Here is a 10092-nt window from a genome sequence, read left to right on the forward strand (position 1 = left end):
AAGACACAACAGCTATTCAAAAACTACAATTGCATTTTTTTTAATTGTATAAAAATTTTATTTGAATGTTAGTTTCTGAAAAATGCTAACTAAGGTTTTAATTAAATTCAAGTTTATTTGTATAGAGCTTTTCACGATACAATTCGTTGCAGCTTTACAGGAAATTAAGTTTCTATTTAGTAGTAGCTTATCAGTGGTGAGTCAAGATGATGTAGCCTTCATATGGTAGAAATTTACGGTAAAATTCAGTTAATGACGTAACCAAACAGACGATGAACACTATTAAAGGCACAATATGTACGATTTTTTTTATTTAAATATCCAAAAACCCCTAGTACAGTGTTATATATTTTGCTGACTTGTGTACTTATCCCAAATGTTTCGAAGAATACATCTCACAACACAGTCAAATAAAGAATTTTATTTGCAGCGCGTTTCTTTGTTTGGTTGTGTTGTGAGTATTTGCAGTGCATTTCTTTATTTGGTTGTGTTGTGAGCATTTGCAGCGCGTGTGTCGTCAAATTGATGAAGTTGTTTTCTTAATTTGCAGGTGTTTTTTCTATTTGCAGCGCGTTGAGCTCTCTCGGCCACCGTATTTTAATATATTTGAGGTTTATGTTTAATATTTTCTAGGGGTTACAAGCATCTTTCACTGTCCATTTGTTTAAAAAAAAATGCTTCCTTTTAAAGTGCTTTAGGCCAGTGTTATTTTAGTATTATTTATATAGTGTTTAATATTTTGAATTGGCTCTCATTTTTATGTTTTCCATTTTCGTTTTAAGTTTTATTAATTGTATGTGTTTTTGTTTTCTTTATTTAATTTATATATATATATATATATATAATTTTAATGACAGTAATTTTAGTAATTCACCTTATTTCAGTTAGCTGTCAATCACAACATTTCTAATTTTCGTTTAAGTTTTTAATCTATATAATTCATATTTATATTTTATTTCAGCTTTATTTTAATTAACGAACGTGAGTTTTAACAATTTTGGGACCTATTTTGCCGCGATTTATTAGCAGAAATTAATACAGTTGTTCAGCACGGTCTTTTATTCTGTAATATCTTACTTCCGGTCAAGCGAGGAGATGTTCTGTCAAGGTTGTTGCTGCTGTCTTCACACCGCTATGTGAAGGTAAATAGATAACCGTGATTCACATCAGAAACACCACAGCGCTCACAAACACAGTCATGATGGGATGTCAGAGGAGACGCACCTCCGGCTCGGGGGCTTTTCTGCTCCCCCGTTTACTCTGCCTGCTGTGTTTTGCTGTCATTAGTCTGGTTGAGAACACGGAGATGGTGAATGTGGTAACGGAGAGGAAAGCGGAGGAAAGTCACAGGCAGGACAGCGCCAATCTGCTCATATTCATCACGTTACTCACACTCACTATCCTCACGATATGGCTCTTCAAACACCGCCGCTTCAGGTTCCTACATGAGACGGGTTTGGCTATGATTTATGGTGAGATTTATTTATTTTATATAATCATATTCAAGTTCACACTGATGAACCTTGTGTAGGAGGGCACCAGAAATATGCACACACACTGTAGCCACTAATATGGGACAAATGTAAAAAAAAATCTCCTAGTTTTGACAGATTTACAAAGCTGCTCAATTTAACCTGATTTATGTGAAGATTTAGTCTATTTTATTGCAATTATTTTGTAATTAATACTTAAAAATCTAAATAAAAATATTAAATGCACGTCTTAACTAAAAATATATTTTATTAAATTTAGTACATTTAAGTCATTTTTAATTTAATTATTTTGTAATAAAAACTTTATAATTGTAATACATCTCAGTTTAAATCTAAAATATTGTTCTTAATTTATATATTTTATTTTTAATGCATTATACATATATGTCAATATTTAGGCTAATTCAGTTGTTGTGTAATAAATTCTTTCTTCAATAAATTCTAAATGAAAAACTGATAAATTCTAAATTGAAATATTAAATAAGAATTAATTGATACATTTTAATAAATGTAATACATATAAAAGTTTCAGTGGAATTTGTGTAATTGATGTATCTAAGTTTAAATCTTTAATATAAGTCTTAATTAATTGATGTGTTTTACTCATGTAAGCCTATTTCAATCAAATTAATAAGTATTATATATATACTTAAAATCTGAATTAATTTAATTTAAATTAATATATTTTAATACATTTAAAACTTAAAGAATTTTTCTGACATGTTGTTGTTATTGTTTTTTTTATATATTGGCAGTGGAGGATAACTCCATGTTATAACTGTTTTACTGTAGTAACAATAACAGGTATTCTGGCAGAAACTATGATTACCATGGTAGATGTTTGTACTCGTAGCTTTATAACTGCTTTTGCTATTCTGTATTTATCTTTCATTTATTCTGTATCTCTGTGTGTGATTTGTTAAACATGCTGTGTATTTGAAATATGTTTTGTGTCCTCAGGTTTGTTTGTGGGTATAATTCTGCGCTTCGGCGTCCATTTGCCTCAAGACTTAAATGACGTCACCTTGACTTGTGCCGTGAACAGCAGTCCCACCACCATCCTGGTGAATGTGAGCGGCCGATTCTACGAGTACAGCCTGAAAGGAGAGGTCCGGGACAGCAAGGGCCATGATGTGCCAAATGCAGAGATGCTCAGGAAGGTACTGCTCTTAAGCATAAATGGCTGCCCACTGCTCCGGGTGTGTGTTCACGGTGTGTGTGTGTTCACTGCTGTGTGTGTGCACTTTGGATGGGTTAAATGCAGAGCACTAATTCCGAGTATGGGTCACCATACTTGGCCACATGTCACGTCTAAATCCTCTAAAATAGCAAAACATTTATGACTTATTCTTTCCTCCTACTGGATGTGCGTGTATTTTTTTTGGGTACAAGATTCTGTTCTCAAACGTATAAATTTGCTTCTAGGTTACTTTTGATCCTGAGGTTTTCTTCAACATTTTGCTTCCACCCATCATCTTTCATGCAGGATACAGTCTCAAACGAGTAAGAATATGATTACAAACATTTCACAAGATACGTAGAAGGTCTGAAAGCAAAGCTTGTTTTATTAGAAATTCTGTCTCTTATCAATTGCCAGTGTGTCTGAGCTGTATTGTTTTATTTTAATAATAATTTCTTTATTTGTTTTAACTTTCAGAGGCATTTTTTCAGAAATGTGGGGTCTATCCTCTCCTATGCCTTTGTCGGCACAATGACAACATGCTTTGTTACAGGGTAAGTGATGAATTTTCTAAAAGAAGCTTTGTCATAAAAATATAGGTAAATGTAACATTATATATGATATAATTCATAATATCCTTTGTGCAGGTTGGTGATGTACGGTTGTGTGGTGTTTATGAAAGTCATTGGTCAGCTTGGAGGGGATTTCTTTTTCACTGACTGCCTTTTCTTCGGTGCTATTGTATCTGCCACTGATCCAGGTATAGATGTTGCTCTAAATTTAGATGATCTTATATTTCATATGTTAAACTATAATAAAAGTAATAATGATTGATTCATAACTTAATTGCTTACAGTGACTGTTCTGGCCATTTTCAATGAGCTGAAAGTTGATGTGGATCTCTACGCGCTGATGTTCGGTGAGAGTGTCCTCAATGATGCCGTGGCCATCGTCCTGTCATCGTAAGATAAAAATACACACACACTGTAATTTTAGGTCCTCAGGGCTGTAGATTCCTGTGTTCACATAATCTCATCCTATGATTATTTTTTTTTAACAGATCAAGAATAAACAGGATTTTGACACTACCATTTAAAAGTTTGGGGGCAGTAAGATTTTTTAAATGTTTTTATGCTTACCTAGACTGTATTTATTTGATAGAAAATACAGTATAAATAGTAATGTTGAATTTGCAGCATCATTACTCCAGTCTTCAGTGTCACATGATCCTTCAGAAATCATTCTAATATGCTGATTTGCTGCTGAAGAAACATTTTTTTTTATTATTATTATCAATGTTGAAAACAGTTGTGCTGCTTAATATTTATAACCCTAACCCTTTCTCACCTACTGACAGATCAATAGTGGCATACCAGCCTGAGGGAGACAATCGTCACACATTTGACGGCAGTGCCCTGCTCAAGTCACTGGGTGTCTTTCTGGGAGTTTTCAGTGGGTCTTTTGCGATGGGGGCTGCAACTGGAGTCGTGACAGCTCTGGTATCTGTCTTTATGTATTTAATTGTTTTAAATTCACTTAAACTAGTCAAAAGAAAAAAAACAGTTCAAATCTAAGGTAGTTAATCCATCTGACAGGAGATCAGAGACCATTCCTTCATCCAGAATCTCTCCAAACCCTTCAGATTTCCAGCTGCATGTTGATGTTTGTGGATCATTGTCCTGTTGGAAGATCCAACATTGGCCCATTATACGATTTCTAGCAGAGTCAGTCGGTTTTTATTTTTTTTATCTGTTGTTATTTGATAGAATCCATGATGCCTTCTATCTGAACAAAATATTCAGGATCTCTGGCAGAAAAATAGGCCCACAGCATTAAAGATACAGCAGTATATTTCATTGTACAAATGGGGTACATTTTTACTCCTGTGTTCACCAAACCCATTATCAATGTTGAAAACAGTTGTGCTGCTTAATATTTATAACCCTAACCCTTTCTCACCTACTGACAGATCAATAGTGGCATACCAGCCTGAGGGAGACAATCGTCACACATTTGACGGCAGTGCCCTGCTCAAGTCACTGGGTGTCTTTCTGGGAGTTTTCAGTGGGTCTTTTGCGATGGGGGCTGCAACTGGAGTCGTGACAGCTCTGGTATCTGTCTTTATGTATTTAATTGTTTTAAATTCACTTAAACTAGTCAAAAGAAAAAAAACAGTTCAAATCTAAGGTAGTTAATCTATTAATATGTGCTGTTGTTTAGGTCACAAAGTTCACTAAGCTGAGAGATTTCCCCTAGCTGGAAACGGCCCTTTTCTTCCTCATGTCTTGGAGTACGTTCCTATTGGCTGAGGCCTGCGGCTTCACAGGTATCTATGGCAACACTATGATCGCTGATCTCTGAAATCTTGGTTTAGTCACATGCTGCATATAACATCATGGAAAAATTCATACTGTTGGTTTATGCAGGTAATGTCTCTAAATTGTTTTAGAACAGGAATATTGGATTCTGAATGGTCAGTCGTGGCCTCAGTGGTCAAATATTTATCTGTATCTGTTCATTACTGTACAGCATCATCTGTGAAGACCATAAACTGCATTACTGGTCAAAAGTTTGGAATATTTGTTTTTTTTTCTAAATGTTTTCAAAAGAAGTCTGTTTTTTTTACCAAGGCTGCATTTGTTTAATAAAAAATATAATAAAAACGGTAATATTGTGAAATATTATTGCAGTTTAAAAAGCTGATGTATCACGGTTTCCAAAAAATATTAAGCAGCAAAAGCTGTTTTCAACGTAATAATAAGAGAATAATAAGAAATGTTTCTTGAGCAGCAAATCAGCATATTAGACTGTTTGATCATGTGACACTGAAGTCTGGAGTAATGGCTGCTGAAAATTCAGTTTTGCCATCACAGAAATAAATGAATACAAAACAATTTTTTTGAATTATAATAATATTTCACAATATTACTGTTTTACTGTATTTTAAATGAAATAAAAAAATATATTTTGTCTTTTTGACAATAAGAGAACATTCAAAAACACAGCAGTATATTTCATTATACAAATGGGGTACATTTTTACTCCTGTGTTCACCAAACCCGTCTTGAGTGTTTGCTGCTAAAAAGCTATTTTTTTTAGTTTTATCTGACCATGGAAGCCAGTCCTTTTTGAAGTTCCAGTAGTGTCTGGCAAATTAAAATGCTGGAGTTTGTTTTTGGATGAGAGCATTTTCTTTCCTTGATTTTCTTCTTGAAACCCTCCCAAACGACATGTGGTGACGTAAGTGCTGTTTGATCATTTTTTAAAGGTTTTCTGACCCAGAGACACAACTATTTCCTGCAATTCTTTTAGGCTGTGATCCTTGGAGATTCTTTGGCCACTCAAACTCTCCTCCTCACCGTGCATTAGGACGATACAGACACACGTCCTCTTCCAGGCAGATTTGTAGCATTTTCTGTTGATTGGAACGTCTTAATTATTGCCCTGATGTTGGAAATGGGAATTCCTAGTCACCCTGGTATGATAAAAAATGCAAATATGAATGGAAATATACTTCAGAGATATTTTAATCATAAGAATTTCTAGGGGTACCAATAATTGTGGCCATTGTGTATTAGACAAAAATATTTATTTCATAATTTTGATCATGTGACACTGAAGTCTGGAGTAATGGCTGCTGAAAATTCAGTTTTGCCATCACAGAAATAAATGAATACAAAACAATTTTTTTGAATTATAATAATATTTCACAATATTACTGTTTTACTGTATTTTAAATGAAATAAAAAAATATATTTTGTCTTTTTGACAATAAGAGAACATTCAAAAACTTTTTTCATTCCACTTATTTCAGACTTAAGTGTATAGTTTTAATCAGTGTTGTAATTAACTAAACTAAAACACATCTATTAACAATAGTTCTAAAATAAAATAAAAAATATTAGAAGAAAATGTAAAAATTGAAGTACTAAAATTACTAAAAAAAATGAAGCTAAAATAAAAATAAAGAATGAATATATATATATATATATATATATATATATATATATATATATAGGTGCATCTCAAAAAATTTGAATATCATGAAAACATTATTTTTTTGTAACATTTCAAAAAGTGAAACTTTCATATATTCTAGATTCATTATATGTAAAGTAAAACATTTCAAAAATTTTTTTTATTTTATTTTAATTTAGATGATTAGAGCTTGCAGCTCTTGAAAGTCTTTTTTGACTTCAATTAAAGGTTAGACTTTTTTTTTTTATTTTATTTTATTTTTTTTTTTTTTAATGAAAGATCAAATGGATAAACAATATGGACTTATTTTCAAAGCCTGCTTTGATCATATTTACCAAGGGTATGAATAATTTTGAGCACAACTGTATAAATACAGCACATCGAACGTAAACTGAAATTCTAATGAAACTGAAAATATAAAATGCTGTCACTTATGCAGATTCAGTGAGTTGTCTTTTATGTTTAAATTATTTCTTTCTTTCATTGTTTTTTTGTCTAAATCACTTTATCTTTCCACAGAGTGGGAGTGGACACAGATCAAGATAATTTGGTAATCTCTACTCGTGTCTGCTCAAAATGCAACAGTTGATATCAGAAAAATTAGTGTTTAATGTTCAAATATTGACTGTACAAACCTGACACATAAGGGTAGTGTAACAGACTACATTAGCTCTCTTATCTCGTCTTTTTCTCTGCTCATATAGGCCACAGCACCGGATGGGATGACACAAACAAGTACCAAGCATGAGAGCGCCTGGCCGTTCAGACTGTGGTACACTTTTGACCACAAGTATCCTTCAGTTGTCCTGCCTAGTTTTGTCAACAATTAAATTGTCCCTAAAAACATGATTTATTTATAAATAAGAATGTTTTTTACTTTACACACTACATATTAGATTAGACAATCTTTGGCAAACATAATATATTCTGCATCTCCAACATTATGTCTTCAATGTGGCATATTAAACAGATTATTATTAGATTATTATTTTTTTCATCTGGAATTCACTAATACAGGGAAGTGTTTTGTCAGCCAAGTCTGAGATTTTAAATGTTTCAATAATTTACCACCACATTTCTCTGTCAGTTAATGGTCACATGACATTCAGGTAAACAAATAATAATTTTTTAATGTTGTTTTAATTGTGAAATTATTCATTTTAATTTTACAATTTTAATCACTAGCTTTTTCTAACCCCCTGCCATTCCTTCACGAACCCCCAGGGGGAAACACTGCACTAAAAAATTTGACAACCCTTGCAAATGATTATTATAATTCTGAGAATTATTATAATTAGTCATTGCACAAAGTGCAGGTACAAAGCCAATACAATACAGTGAGCATGCATCCAGAAGTATAAATAGGCATACAGTATATAAATTATGAAAAAGTGATAAATATCATTGCATGAAATGGTCAAAATGGTAAATTTCAAATACAAAATAAAATAAATGTTCAGTATATGTGATTATATGTATGCATAGCATGTGACAGTAAACACATTTATAATGTTACAAAAAATTGGTTTGTAATAAATGCTGTTTTTTTTAACTTGTGAATGAATGCATTAAATCGATCAAAAGTGACACTTAAGACATTTATAATGTTACAAAAGATTATTCCTGAGTAAAATGTATCATAAATTCCACAAAAACATTAAGCAGCACAACTGTTTTCAACATCCAAAATAATAAGAAATGTTTCTTGAGCAGCAAATCAGCATATTAGAATGATTTCTGAAGGATCATGCGACACTGAAAACTGGAGTAATGATGCTGAAAATACAGCTTTGCCATCACAGGAATACATTACATTCTAAAATATATAAAACACTTATTTTAAATCGTAATAATATTTCACAATATTGCTGTTTTTACTGCATTTTTTACCAAATAAATGCAGCCTTGGTGAGCCTTCTTTTAGTGTAATTAATAATAAATAGGAGTAGTATACTTGCGTAATTTTAAATACAGTTTAATCCTTAACAATGTGGTCCAGTTATTTAAAACCCTTCCTCACTCACAGCGGGCCTCCACTCACTTCCACTGTGCCGGCCTGCTGTGGTCCAATAGCACGCTGTCTCACCAACTCACAAGCCTATGAGGTAAACCCGTGAACACATTCAGCTGCTACTGGCTCATACTACAGTGTAAAAATGTGTAAAATCACATGAGCACACGAGTGCAATCAGAATTATGCAAATCATGGCTTTTCTTTCCCGTCCTGCCAGAATGCTGGTCAGTTAAATGATGAAGACACAGAGCTGATTCTGAATGACGGCAGTGGTTTGATGTACAGTGACATGACGGTCAGCACAGATGCCCATGGCATACCTTCCACCTCCACCAGCCAGGCTGGGCTTTACTCGCTAGCAGGAACCTCAGACGATCCTCTGGACAGGGAGCTTGCGTTCGGAGGCACCCGTCTGGTTCTCCCCACAGATGAGCCTCCAGACCCCCTGATGTCATTCCCTCCTTCTCCGCCATTCCCGCCCCTGTCGGACCCTCTGCGCCACCGAGTCTGAGCCTGCCAGACAGCTGCTAACCTCTTGGCCTCTATGTGATGCTTTCTTTCACAGATATTAAGTTAAATGATTATTTATGCTTTTATTGATTTATTATATTGTGCCATATATATTTATTTATTTGTCTAGACACTGGTGTACAATGGTTGTGGTTGCTAATCCTTCTGTTCCTAATTTCTCCCCCCAAAAAAATCGAAATCAAAATAAATTTTGTGTTTGAGTTTTGTGTAGTTTAGACAGAATGTCTGCATCTATTGTGAATGCATTGATGTGTCCGGATTGATCATTTCAAAGTCTTCCATAACTTGTGGCTCTCCGTATGGATACATTTTTTTATAACGAAGTGCCTATGTCCGGTAACCTGGTGTTTGTACTGTGCTATCTGACTCATCGTTACCTCATTAACATTTACTTGTATGAAAAATAGATTTAATTATACATAGGAAAAGTGACTTATTTGAAAGTGTTTTGTTACTGTTCCACACCATTGATCCTCTAATAAATGAGATTTGATGTACTTTTTAAGACCGTCTTGAAAATTATTTGGGTGCAGGAATTTTCTTCATTGATTCATTTATTAAAAATATATTCTGCTATCGGGTAAAAATGTTGCCAGTCGCAACTTTATTTGTAAGTACTTGAAGAATATGACCCAACTAATGCATTCCATCTCCAAAAGGAGATTTAAAATCTTACAAAAATTGAATTTAAATCCCTTTGTTATAAAGGAAAGTGCTCGTGTTTAAATTAAACTACTGGACCTTTTTTTTTTTTTTTTTTGCAAGGAATAAATAAAACGTTCGCGTCCTTCCCGTCGTCACTTCATGTAGATTACAAAGCCTATGTAAAACTTCTTATTATTCATGAGCTAAATCTTCGTAATTGGATGGAAGCTCCAGCGCAGCGTCAGGAATGC

The 10092-nt window shown here is 33.5% G+C and overlaps 1 pseudogene; it reads left to right on the plus strand.

The window, feature by feature from the left end:
* The first annotated feature begins 1121 nt into the window (after positions 1–1121).
* Positions 1122–9634, plus strand: LOC107693878 (sodium/hydrogen exchanger 6-like; annotated as a pseudogene).
* The last annotated feature ends 458 nt before the right edge of the window (positions 9635–10092 follow it).

Source organism: Sinocyclocheilus anshuiensis, unplaced genomic scaffold (genome assembly GCF_001515605.1).
Source record: "Sinocyclocheilus anshuiensis isolate Anshui unplaced genomic scaffold, SAMN03320099.WGS_v1.1 scaffold694, whole genome shotgun sequence".
NCBI classification, from domain to species: domain Eukaryota; kingdom Metazoa; phylum Chordata; class Actinopteri; order Cypriniformes; family Cyprinidae; genus Sinocyclocheilus; species Sinocyclocheilus anshuiensis.